General features: G+C 38.2%; 1 protein-coding gene across 26 annotated transcripts in view; it reads right to left on the minus strand.

Moving 5' to 3' along the window:
• LOC117163125 (uncharacterized) overlaps nucleotides 1–14,852 on the minus strand; it is a 215,715-nt gene that overhangs the window by 49,797 nt on the left and 151,066 nt on the right. The window lies entirely within an intron of this gene.

Here is a 14,852-nt window from a genome sequence, read left to right on the forward strand (position 1 = left end):
GACTAACAATTACCTACTACTAACAATTAAATTTCTTTCGTTTCATAAGCTGATAATAGATGAACAACAATTTCTGTTTCATATTATTTTACTAAATTAAGTATGAACCATATCGTTCTATTTCTATTATTATGTTCGTGCATAATTCAATAAACTAATATAAAACAAAAACATTGCGCGTGTATTATTTCCTTATAAAACGAAAGAAACTTTCCGGACAATCTAATAGTTGTAAATAAAAGAATAGAAAATTCACGTAAAACCACTCCAAACTGGAGCATCTGCTTAAGTAACGATTAAACAAGTATATCACCGGCAATTTAGCGATGAGAGGCAGCGTCATTGTTTCGCATCTCGCTCGCTGCGAGATAAAATCTATGTGCAACAGCTTGCTGCCGCAATCTCGGAAAAACCCGAGAGTAGAAGAAACGCGTGCAACGTTAGAAAACCGAGGACAGATCGATATCGAGGCGAGGCGAGGTAAAAAAGGTCGCACGAGTAGCTATTTACGTGCAACTTGAAACTCAGCCAGGAATACCGGTGTGTCGATCGTTATGGGAAATATGCAGAAAACGGTTCGCGTTTTCGACCTATTTCCTGGCTTTCTTTCCATAGCGGTCCGCCAGCACTTTCGCCACAGTCGGATACGTACAACGTCATGCACGCACGGTTATAACAACGAGACCAGACCAGACCAGACAACCCGGTAATTCGTCTACGAGTTTCGTAATCTTTCTCACGAGTTACGTCCCGTTACACGGTCTTTGGATCCACCGATCCATAGATCTTTAACGCGGTTCTTATTTCACGTGTTTATCTATGTATTTGCATATGTTGTTGACATACGCTTAACCGTATGTTGGCAATGGAAATACGACGCATATCTAGAAAGTAATCTCCGATTGGAGAAGATTGGAAAAGAAACACAGGTTGCTCGATCAAGATGTTTGCCGTTGTTTCGTGTAACTTTAAGATATCGTCCATCAGGCGAGCGATAAATTCTGTGTGATAAAATTATTTTATCGTAAGATTGCGAAGGGGAAAAAAGTATTATAACTAGCTTATAAAGTATATTATTTATAATATTATTATTTCTATAATATTTATATTATTAACACTTTGACTGCCACGCCGAAATCACGTGTTTCGCTCAGGACGCCACGGGACTATTTTTATTATTCAAAGCATATAATGGCAAAATAATGATAAATTGATGATGTAAGACAACATTCTTCCCCGATGGACCGTTTATCTTATTGGTGGTCACGGGTGACCACCGTGACGCCTTGGTAACAGTTGATAGCGACATATTGTAACAAGGCTTCGTTTATTGCAACAAACCATTCGCTTTCGTTATTTCGTCGTAGGCAAAACGTGCGGAATATATTGTTGAAACGTGTAGAAGATATTAGTAAACAGTATTAGGATCATTTTTATGATCTCGACGAAACATTCGGCTGAAATGGTACAGGTCCGCAAGAAAAATTATGTTTGCGATAAACCAATGGTAGTGTAGATTACAAGAGAGAAAATGCGCTGTAGATTTATCAGATCAAATGATAGCATATTCTACACCACGTAGAAGAACCCTGAAGTGGTATATAAAATTAGCTTTAGAGTTATTGTTAGATACATCAATTTCAAACGCGATAATACTCTATAAACAAGCAACAAAACTAAAAATCAAGTTATCAGATTTTAGAATGGCACTCGCAATGCACCTTACACAGTGCCATTCGCCAGAGCCGTCAAATTTACTTATTCGACAAAGATTGCGACACGAAATGCAGAAGAAAGAAGGGCAAGCGTACCTGGCACGAAAATTTTGCAGAGAGTGGTATAAAAAAATGTTAAACAGTTGGGATGAAAAATTGCTATGAATCGGACCAAAAAGGTGATTACCTATCGTCCAGATTGTATCGATGAGCCACATTTATGTTTAAAGTGTTTTAACACAGTGCACCGTTACATGCAAGATTTCTTCTCATTTTTTTTATTGATGTTCTAATAAAAATGTTTGATTGTTCAATGGGACACTTTTAATTTCAAAGTATCTTCTATTTATCGGTTATATTCGAAATGCCCAAACTGTCAATTTTCATTCAATTTTTGCAATTGTAAGAAGTTGAAGCGCTCCGGTCACCAATGACCAACGTGGCAGTCGAAACGTTAATCAAAATTTGATTTAGAATTTGAATTTTTCATTTTTATTGTTATACAGAAAAATTAAAGTTGTAGAACGCAACGGCGAATATTTCGATCGAACAATTTTCAGCGCTATTTTCTAAGTAAACTCGTTGAAAAATTTCGATTATTATCGTGGATATCTTATCAGAGAAAACCTTTACGCAGGTGCGTCGTTTAACTGAAAAATAAAATATCCACGACTTGCTGTTCCAACAACGTAAAACACCCCATGTAGCCGCTAACAAGTAGCAGACAAGCAGTTACACAACGTCCTCGACGCAGAGTCCGATTAATTGTCCGAAACGTATCTTCGAAACTTTCACCGCTTAAGAATATTTCTCAATGCGAGATTACGAGATCGAACGACGTTTTGCTCGTTAGTTTCTGGTTTCGTTCGCTCGACGTCTATTTCGACCGTGAAACGCCGGAACCTTGCCCGTGTTTTACACTTACGATCGAAGGGCGCGGAGCTGGCGAGGGTTGCGTGACGACCACGCCACGCGATCGACCGCGTCTCACCGGTACAGCAAGTAAAGCGCCGTTTCACCGGTTCCGATCCTGTTCGCCGAACTGCTTTCGCTTTCACCGAAAAATGCGTGGTCAGGTTCCACGAGCCGCTTTTGACCCTTTTCAACAGACTCGCTCACGTAATCCATTCGACGTTGCGGCTCACGCGTATTGGCCACGAAACGGCCACAGCCTCGATGGATCGATGAGTCGAGAGATCGTCATCTTACGATGGACGTGTTAAAATTTGACGAATGTCTGTTCGCAGTCGTACCAGTGTCTCGGTATTAGTAACAAGTGGATTTTTTATGCATTTGTCAGATAAACATTGTAGGTGACTAAAGATAAATAACACGAGTTAAACGTGAAATGAAAAATTCATAATGCATTTTAGTATTTGTTTACAATGTGGCATCGTTCGATTATAACTTTATTCAGTCACAACTGATAGTATAACTTCTGAATTAATTTTAACACCACTAAATTGGTGTATTTTATCGTATACTGTACTTTATAAAATCAGAACAGTAATTAATTTGGAATAATTCCAGGTAAACGATAATTGATAACAACAACAAAAAAAAAGAAAACGCGTTGCAGAAGTCAAAAAGGCAGATCCTTCGCTCGGTCACACAGCGATGTTCTTAACAGGAAGATCTGCCTATTCGGTTGGCTAAGTGTTAAGGATGCATTTGCAGTGGCGGACAAAAGAAAGTTAAAAGTAATTTTACAAAACGGATTTTCACTACCCTGGAGTTAGTGAAGTTATTTGAATAGATTGATATTTTTATCCAGGGCCGGCGCGGTATACGAAAATTACCCAATTAAAAAACACGGATTCTGATTAACTTTTAACAGAATGATGATACTATTACCAGATGCAAGACACTTTTTTTTTGGTAGTTTAAAGTTCAAGGAAGTGACAAAGATAACGAAAGTTCAGTGTAACTCCATGAAGTCCTCATATCCTGGAAACTACTTTAGATAAAAAAATCCGGGCGCATTCAGAGAAATGTATTTTTCAGAGAAATTAAACTACATCCATAGTTTTCTGCAAAAGTGATACATGATTACAGATTTTCTACTTTCATTAAATTTCTTCACACTTCAAAGCGAACTATGGATGCGAAAAAATATTACTTGGATTTGCTTAGAAAACTGCTTATAAAAAATATATAATATGTAACAGCATTTGTAAATAAATAGTCCCCCGTTGTAAAATTTAAGTGTCGAATTTGAATGTACATTTAGGCCTCGCAAAAGGTCACGCTGGCCCTGTTTTTATCGACTGCTTTCCTAATGTTAACACTTTGATTGCACAAAATGCAATAAAGCATTTAATGGCGAAATAATAATAAATTCCTAGATCGTTGTCTCGATGGAAAAATTAAAAAAAAAATTTTATTCTATAAAATATATTCTACAAAAATATTCTAAAAAAATATTCTATAAAATTTTATTCTAAAAATTTATTCTATATTTTCGACTCCTTTTTTCGCGTAGAATCATCCCCTTTCCGCTTGTACCGCCAATTACCAACCACCCTGTATAATAGTAAGGTATGTGCACACTTCTAACTTCAATTATATGATTATAAAGCAGCATTTACAATTATTTTCTAAGATGTGTTTATAATAATATTCGTAAATTACCCCCCAAAGATATGAAGTGCAACATTAGATGCAAAATTTGCTCTCATTTTTCTTTATTGATGTTCTAATAAAAGTGTTTAATTGTCCAATGGGTCACTTTTGATTTCACAGTATCTTCTATAAAATGCCCTAACTGTCAATTTTCATGTAATTTTTACAATCGCAAGAAGTTGATGCGCTCCGGTCACCGATGACCCAAAACTGGGATCACATGATCCGATAAATCGAATCCGAAAGAAGGAGCGTATCTGCATCGATCGAGTTCCACGTTCGCCTCTATAAGAAATAGTCGACACTTGATAAAATCCATAGAAACCCCCTTACCCGTCTGGCAACCCCTTTAAACCCCTGGCACGTGACTCGAGACGACGTATTTCGATCGTTCAAAGATCTCGATCGGACAGATGCGTTTAAGGAATTCGTAACGCGAAAGTAAAACACGCCGGGACACGAGAGACACATTCCTCGCGCATGATTGAGATTTTCTCTCTGAAAAGAAATTTCCCGGCTGTCTGTATTTTCCACGCGTCCGCGCAAACAACAATTCAGGAATGGACAGGAAGACAGACAACTTGGCGTTATAATGCACGACATTATGAACTCGGAAATATTCGATGTTTGTATTCACCTTATCCGCGAAACTGCATCGCATGAAATAATAGCCACGGACATTTGCATAAATACAAACGAATAAGTTTGTAAAACAGTTTCACTGCGCGCAGGAAACCACGTGTCACGTGATCGCGTAGTCAGCTTTTAAAAAAAGTTTGCGGATGAAACGTTTCACAACGTGGACAGAATCCGAGAAAAAGTGCGATCGTGGTTCTCACAACTCTCTTACGGAATGTCGTTTTTATCGTTTCTATTATGTCGCAATAAATACACGCATTCGTCTCGACAACCGATCGGTCGATTAAACGTCCAGCTTCCTGTTCATCGCCTCGCTCCTGCCTCGTTTGCTTCCTGCTAACCTGATTGTCGCCGTGTCGATTCGTAGTCGAAAGTCGATCAGACGACTATTACGACGTAGATCGCCTAATCGGAGCCAATGGATAACCGGTATCAAGTCCAGTGTCTGGATTTACATAACCACGGGAGAAGCTTACGAAACAGTTAGGCGTAGGGCTCGTTAAAGCGAGCTCGGTAGAAAACTCGAGAGAATCGATGGAGAACCGCGACGTTGGACTATTAAAAAAAAAAAATTACTCGCAGATCACGTCAGCATGGGTCGGAGTATCTGGGTTAGAAATGAACGGAGCCTGTCCTCTGGCTGATTGCTGGCGATCGATTGCTTTCAACGAAGGATTCTATTTGTCCTGTTCGATTCGATTCCCTTCTAATCGAAGGACCCAGTCACGAACATCAACCGGAGGAATTAGCGTCATTTGCACTTTCCTCCATTCAGCTTTTTATTCGCCGGTCATTCCACTTGAGGATAATAAATCACCTCGGTTTAACGTGACTTGCACGCACAATCAATTTTACAAGTTTTTCCACACAAGCAGCCCGCTGTGCAACCGTGTGATTCACGGTCATTACCGAGTCGTGAACGTGAATAGTCGACGATCGAGTCGGTCGTATGCCGCGTTCGCTTAGCTTCTGCTTTAGGAGCGGAACAATTACACGGATTTTTTAACGCCGTTGCACGCTATAATTCGTCTACACTCGCTCGCGGCTTTTATTTTGTCGCCTGTCGAATCGTCGATGCGGCTTTTTTCAAACAGGCTCGCTTTACAGAGACGAAATCGCGTTTCTGCATCGTCGTCGTAGCACGCGGAATCCACTTTCATTTTGCGGGGTGAGTCGTCCTTTCGCCGTGCTCCGCACCTTCCTTCCGCTCTGCCACGGAGAAAGGAGAAAAGCGAAAGAATTTCGTGGCTCGAGAGAAACGATTGTTTCGATATTCCTCTTCTAAGAAATATACAGGGTGTCCGATCTTAATGTACGAGTGGACATTGCTAGTAAACTACCGGTTAGAGGAGAAGTTATAATTTTCCCGTAGATGGACGCGTGACGTAGTATATTTCTCTTAGACATTGGGTTGGCAACTAAGTGATTGCGGATTTTGTCGTTAGGCGGTAATGGCAAATTCCGCAATCACTTAGTTGCCAATGTAATATGCACTGTAATACGCTAAACTTGAAACGTATAATTTGCACGTTTAATAAGTAGATTGCACGGATGTCTACGCGTTTATGAGAAAGGGGAATAGTCGAAATGCAGCTCGAGATACCTAAAATTCCAACGAGGCGTCGTTCTATTAGACGTAAAGTATCGTAGAAACACGATCATGAAAAACATAGATGAACCCGACGAAGACAACTTTCTCGTTTCGAACGATCATAAGACGTCGAAACGAATGTACAAATTGCAAAAATCCGCGCGTTTTCTTCTAAAGGAAAGTCGATATTTATTCAGTGGAAATTGAACGAACTTTGTGAGTTATTGGGTTGGCAACTAAGTGATTGCGGATTTTGTCATTGCCATCTAATGGTACAGCTGGGAAAATTGAAAAACTTCATTTCTAAAAGTTTTTAGCAACAAGGGTTGGTCTGCAGCACGATACGCCTATAACTTCAAATACATCTTCAAGCGCTTGATTTTCTTCTGCTCATTTTGGATTTTTAATTTTTCCCACTCCGTTTCATACTCTGATATCCAATCTCTGGCTTTTTGCGTTCCATCAAATTGTTTTAAGCTGAAGTTCGCTTCTTCTTTCTCATAATTCCACATTTTTCCTTAATAAGTTATGAAGTCCCAGGAGTTTGCAGGCATCTTCTATAAATTTAGAATAAAAATTCATTTTCTCCAGCAATTGTCTTACATTTTTTTTGTCCTTTGGGCGTTCAAATTCGCGTATTACTCTCAGGTTATCTCTTCCTAGTCGCACACCGTCTGTTTCCATGACGCGACCAAGATATTTTACTGAACTTTTTGCAAAACTGATATTACCACCTAATGACAAAATCCGCAATCACTTAGTTGCCAACGCAATAATAGAATCATATCGTTTAGAATGCACCGCTCGAACAATCTTCACATTCTCTGTAAAACGTTATTAGCTTTTACACGTGGAGAAAGTGACTAGTTTAGCAGATATCTCAGCCTTGATTTGCTCAAATCTGTCGTATAAAAGAGAAGGAGGAAAATAAAAATAAAAAAGTGGTACGTTGAGAATTTTCCTGTACCTCGTACGAGTTTCATAGTGTAACTGTTAAAATATCTGCTAAATTAATTTTATTAATCCCTTAACGTACGAATAAGATGGAATTTGATGTTTCCCAAGAATAATATTTCATCTGACTCAACTGAACAGTTATATGCAAGCGTAGAAACAGAACATTTTATTTCTTAATTCACATTGCAAAATAAATATAACGTTTAATCAAGTTGATATATACTGTTAATGGACAGTAATTAAGTAACATTATAAGATAATAAATGAATAATTCCATAAAGTATGATACATTTGAAAACATTTTGCAACATCTACAAGAACTAGACATTTCCTACACTGTCAAGTTGTTTCGCTTCTTATATTATTTTTTACGCACACATGGTATCTTTTTGCAGGATGTTCCATTTTATTAGTCGAAAATGTGGTCAATGTTTTGCTTGTAGCCGAGTTGGGCACTCACTTTGCGACCGTCTACCGTGTGTCGGATAATTAAGAACAGACAAATTGTGTAGCACATGTTCTGCGATATTCGATAGAAAATTTACAACCGATTGCTTTGCGGAATTAGGCAACTTAGAATACAGGACATAAGCGTTATAAACAGCTATGTCAAGCAGATAAAAGAACATTTTAGATAAAACAGAATCGATGCAGGACTTTCCGCGTGCGTTGCAGACAGTTGCTGACGTCTTGAAGACGTCATCGTATGCCAAGGGGTTAACACTTTGACTGCCACGCCGAAATCACATGGTTCGCTCAGGACACCACGGGAGTATTTTCATTATTCAAAGCATATAATGGCAAAATAATGATAAATTGATGATGTAAGACAACATTCTTCCCCGATGGACCGTTTATCTTATTGGTGGCCACGAGTGACCACCGTGACACCTTGGTAACAGTTGATAGCGACATATTATAACAAGGCTTCGTTTATTTCAACAAACCATTCGCTTTCGTTATTTCGTCGTAGGCAAAACGTGCGGAATATATTGTTGAAACGTGTAGAAGATATTAGTAAACAGTATTAGGATTATTTTTATGATTTCGACGAAACATTCGGCTGAAATGGTACAGGTCCGCAAGAAAAATTATGTTTGCGATAAACCAATGGTAGTGTAGATTACAAGAGAGAAAAATGTGCTGTAGATTTATCAGATCAAATGATAGCATATTCTACACCACGTAGAAGAACCCTGAAGTGGTATATAAAATTAGCTTTAGAGTTATTGTTAGATACATCAATTTCAAACGCGATGATACTCTATAAACAAGCAACAAAACTAAAAATCAAGTTATCAGATTTTAGAATGGCACTCGCAATGCACCTCGCACAGTGCCATTCGCCAGAGCCGTCAAATATACTTATTCGACAAAGATTGCGACACGAAATGCAGAAGAAAGAAGGGCAAGCATACCTGGCACGAAAATTTTGCAGAGAGTGGTATAAAAAAATGTTAAACAGTTGGGATGAAAAATTGCTATGAATCGGACCAAAAAGGTGATCACCTATCGTCCAGATTGTATCGACGAGCCACATTTATGTTTAAAGTGTTTTAACACAGTGCACCGTTAGATGCAAGATTTCTTCTCATTTTTTTATTAATGTTCTAATAAAAATGTTTGATTGCTCAATGGGACACTTTTTATTTCAAAGTATCTTCTATTTATCGGTTATATTCGAAATGCCCTAACTGTCAATTTTCATTCAATTTTTACAATTGTAAGAAATTGAAGCGCTCCGATCACCAATGACCTTCCTAGCGTTACAGGAGAAACCGTGATCAACGTGACAGTCAAAGTGTTAATGCTTCTTCCACGCGTACAAGTTAATAATTTTTTATAAAGAATGTCAAGATAGAATATGATTAGCGTATTTAAGAATACTCGGTCACGTTATCGAAATCCTAACGTAACTTGCGCAACGATTACTTGGATCAAATGTTTCAACAATTTTTACTCGTTTTTGAGCCATGTCACGCTCCACGATTGTTTTGCCATGAATCCGCCAGACAATTGCTAAAGCAGAACGAAAGATGATACACCGTTGCAGAATGGCGGTGACGTTAATCAGTTAGCACAATTAAACAATGTGCACTATGTATCTTGTAGATTCTACGTATGGAAATATGTGCGAAAATGTTGCCTGATTGCGATAATATAAAAATTTCAGAACGATTTTTCTAGCACGCCTAATATATTCGCAAGAGTTTTCCACGTCAAATACTTTCGCACTATTGGACTGGCAACTAAGTGATTGCGGATTTTGTCATTGCCACCTAATGACAAAATCCGCAACCACTTAGTTGCCAAGGCAATATAACCGTGGAATATCTTGGTATTTGCACGCCGATACTTTCTTCTGTCCACTGTTTTCCAAAGACTTCCGGTATGAGAACAGCGACGCGCGCTATCTATTTCGACGCCTCTGCAGCTTGCGGTTTTCTCATCGGCGAAAGTTCCGACCTCGAATCGATAGGTCGAAGTTCGAGGCGGCACCAGCCAGCCAGCCGTTCGCTCTAATTTTCTGCTCGTTACAAGTTCTCAAATGACCACGCCGATTAGTATTCTGCGAACGAACGGGCCAATAGATCGAGTACACTGCCGTCCAAAAGGAAACTGTACACTTTGGTCTATCAGAGCAGCGTCTAATGAACTTTTCCCATTTTGTTGGGGAAAATTGTACGCAAGATCGGATGGAAAACGCGCACGCGAGATAATCCAGAAATATAACGTTAATCGATAATAAATCAAAGAAGTTTCATTTTATACGCTTATTACGGCGATGCTAAATTTGCATATCGATGAGATAAAAGTACTTGTTCATTTTCCTATGAAGAATTAAATCTATCCGAGGGAAAAGCTTGGATATTTTGATTTTGCAATCGTCTGTGACGAACGCGTCACTTTCACTTCGCAAGACAAATCGTTTTTCAATAGGAACATACAATGTCAGTGCGTTTAAGGCCATTTGAAAAATTGTTGGAAACTTCGTCTCTATTGCAAGCAAATTTTACACGTACGTCGATTAATATTATATAATAGTATAATAAATAAAATAATATTAATAATAATAGATAAAACTCGGCCAAATCCACTTGGTTCCTTAACAAACAGACGATCGACATTTTTCATTCCACTGGCCTGTGGCAGGTGGAAAAGTCCAACGCATAAGGTCACAAGCCCTTTTTATTTGAATATTTAACATCTACATATTTTTCTATCTTGTACAATATATTAGGTTGTCCGGAAAGTATCTTTCTTTCGCAAACGTGTTTTTTACAACAGTGCACCTTCGTACAAACGTGAAACCAAGTCTGTGGAATGTCACGGTGTTTATCTCAACAAAACAAAATGCATTATACGTAATTCAAGAAAGTAATATAAAAGAAAAAACGTTGTGCGTCTATTATTTCCTGATAAAAACGAAAGAAACTTTTCGGACAACCTAAGACCTTTACTACCAGCCTTTCCATTAATTATTTATGCAAAAATTCCTTTCAAATTAAATTTACATGTTCTCAGTGCGAGCAAAATTAATGTAAATTATACAGTTTTTTAACACGCAGATTTAAAATAATAAATATATAGTTAAATATAATTATAAACAAATGAAACTCATTTGCTGTCTTGTTAATATTTGTTATGATACTTTTCCACATAATAATGCGAGTCGTCAGCTATTTGTTAGAATATGCACGCATTACCGTTGCTTTGTTTTCGCAAACATGACAATTCTCATCTCTACAAATGAACATTTTGATTCTTATTCATTTTACATAAATAGAAAACTAAAATCTGTTATAGCTCCGAATAAAGATGAAAGATGACATTAATTGTACTGAAAATTCATCAAAACTTATATGTCAGAAATCTTTAAGTCCTGCATGTTTGAATGGGTTTAAAATAAGAGTATTTCAAAGGATATTTTGTTTATCGCATAACAATTTTTATGTGATAAACATAAAATAAATAATATGACAAGACACAGTGATGATTTAAAATATTTCGTTCTAAAAACATCGACAGATTTTCTTCATCTAGTAAACATTACTAAACAAAATTTTAAGACTAAGCAATAAAATATACGTACATATGCAATGGTATTGTCTGATATTGCGAGTAATACAATCTTGTCGTAATCTGCGAGATGTTGTTACTTAGTTGTGTGCAATACGTGTAAATGTATTTAAATGTTTACAAGTGTATTGGGAGTCCTCCCTTGGATGATGCGAACAATATATGTAAAAATATATATAAAAACAATATATACAGGGTGGTAACAAGTGGTACAAGCGGAAAGGGGGTGATTCTACGTGAAAAAAGAAGTCGAAAATATAGAATAAAAATTTTTCGTTCGAGGCTTTGTTTTCGAGAAAATCGACTTTGAATTTTCGCTCGGTACGCGTGCGGTACGTTATAACGGATCTCACCGTAGATCGTTGTCTCGATGGAAAAATAAAAAAAAAATAAAAAAACTTTTATTCTATATTTTCGATTTCTTTTTTCGCGTAGAATCACCCCCCTTCAGCTTGTACCACCACTTACCAACCACCCTGTATATAATAGTATGCACTTCCTACGTTCCCTATAGCGTTTGTCGCTTTTGCTAATCTTTTCATCGCATACTAATTAAAAAAAAACAATTTATAAAACTATATATTACAAAAATAATTTAAATATTTACTATGATAGTCTGCGATAATTGTAATAAGATCACCTCGAATCTTCCGATCTGTTCTAATTTTCTAATTAATCCATTTCTGTCACCATCCCTGCCAAAAATCAGTTAGTAAACGAGCGTATAGTTTTGAATGACAGTGTACACAGAGGAGGAGGGCAAAAGGAAGATTGCCACATCGACGTTGGTCACTCGATCCAGTTCGACTCGGCACCGAAAGGGAATTCTCGAGAAACCGACCTCGTGCGATTTGGTCAAAACCTCGGGGCATCGAAACGAGCAGACAGGATCTCCAACAGGACGTTTCATACTGGAATTTCGTAATATCCTCCGCTTAAATGTCCGCTGACTTTCTCCACGGACCAATTCGACGGAAAATATTCCGCGAGATAATCTCGTCGGTAAGAGGCTGCAACGCGCGAATTGCCTGTCGAATAATTAATCGCGCAGCCTGCTCAATCGACCGATTACGCGATTAGACGAGTTTTCTCGTCGACATTCTCGATCGGCCATCGATCGCGTTTTAATTAACTGTTGAAGCCCAGTTGCGCTCGCGAAGGCCGGCCGCTCGCTACGGCGTCACTCGCCACTGCTTTTCCCGCGATATCCAACGATACGAACGAGTATCGCGACGAAAAGTTGGGAAATTTATATGGTTGTCCGAAAATGGTTTCTTTCGTTTTATAAGCAAATAATAGACGCACAATGTTTCTTCTTTTATATTAGTTTATTGAATTGTGCACGATCATAATAATAGCAATAAAAAGAAATGGATCACACCTAATTCAATAAAATAATATAAAACAGAAATTGTCGTTCATCTATTGTCATCTTATGAAACGAAAGAAACTTTTCCATCGCCGATGGACCACGAGCAAACGCCTTTCATATGCACCGATTAATTGTCCTGAAGAAGCTAGCACGTTGGGAAACGATCTTTTGCGATTGCAGGTTGATTAGATGTTACAGGTCAATTTTCTAATCTTTTCTGCAAAGTATTTTATTATTTTGACAAATTCTACCGAGGCGGAGAAAATGATCCTGCAAGTCGCAGAGAAGCTTACGTTAAATGCAGAGATGCAGGGGTGTAACTGTTACGAGACGAAAGAAGGTCCTCTCTGTTTGCCCAAACACTTTCCATTCCTATTTTAACCCTTTGCACTCGGAATTTTATTTCAATTTTGTTACCAGCAGCTCGCAACGCTTTTAAGTGTTTTATTTGAAATTTACTTGAACTAAAAAATAAGACAATTTAAATAAATAAAGTGTTAGGTCCCGAGGTTTACTATAGGCCGTGTTCCTAACCGTCTCCCTCGGTACTACAGTGTCGCAGACAGATCGTCTTACATGGCCGGCGAAATATACACAATGTAGCGATAAGCGCATAGTTGTGTGAAGCAGCTAGTTCCGAAAAACATCGATTCGCCTTCGGTCCGTTATTTTACCTACACAAAGAAGATGGCATACGTGATCATAGGCGCGAACGGTTGCGAGACCCGAGCGTGGTGGGGGTCGTCTCCAAGAGAAGACAAAGGAAAAAATCGAAGGGCAGTCAGTATTACATGAGGATTCAAACCGAATGCATCGACAGGTTCAGAGAAATAAAATCAAGGTCGCTTAGTCAAACGAATACATCGAGAAATATCATAAAGTCGAGTCGAATTATAATAATAAACTAGTTGTATCATCGTTAAATCATTTGCAACGTGTTAATTATAATTTTAAATATTGTTAAAAATAGAAGTTTATATTAACCCTGTTAATTCAGTGTTACTACCATTTGAACTACCTCTGTTATCCTAATCGAAACAGAGGAACGGCTGGTTCACGGCGTCGACTATCAGAATCGCAGCGAGAATTTACGCCTCTCGCTGATGCGAACAGTCGTAACATAAAAGGAGAAAGAATACCAGTTTTATTCACACTATTGTTGTATTTTCTAATTTTTAAGTGTATGATATATCTTGAAACAATTTCCAGGATGCAATCCTGCTTTTCTTTCGCACGTTTCACAAAAAAAGGTGGGACTCGACAAAGGAGCTGCTGAGATGAAACTGATGTCGAGTGACACTCGACATACGAGTGCCAGAGGGTCAAACCATCTTTCATTAGGCAAGCGAGGAGTTTCAACAGGGAAAAGTGCTGTCTTTCACCAAGATTTGATCGTCCAGTGATTTTTCTATCTCATTCGGAAGCGAGCTGAATCTAACGAGGTGTGTTGCACAGGCACGTGCCATCCAACTCTCACTATGGCGTCTTTCGTCGCAGAAGCAGCGTCTGTTCTAGCGTTGTTGCGCAGCAATTTCACAGAATCTTCTCCTTTGCCAATGTCGCGACGATTAGAACTTGTCTAATGACGCGAAATTCTTCCACGATGGAATTCATTACTCGCCTGATAATAGATAGCTTCAAAGTTGTACAAAGCAACGATAATTTGATCGAGACACTCGCGATGCTTCTTAATAAATAACAAGTTTCAATAAGGCAATGGTTATTTGATATACAATATTTATCAGATGAAACGAGCCTCTGGGTAGGTTGCTTAGTTGTATTTATAAAGAAACACAAATTTGCATAAACATGCGTACCCTAATTATAAGAAAACTAGATTACACCGTGTTGAATATTTTACCGCAGACCCGATTCA

The sequence above is a fragment of the Bombus vancouverensis genome, chromosome 16 (assembly GCF_051014615.1).
Source record: "Bombus vancouverensis nearcticus chromosome 16, iyBomVanc1_principal, whole genome shotgun sequence".
Classification (NCBI taxonomy): domain Eukaryota; kingdom Metazoa; phylum Arthropoda; class Insecta; order Hymenoptera; family Apidae; genus Bombus; species Bombus vancouverensis.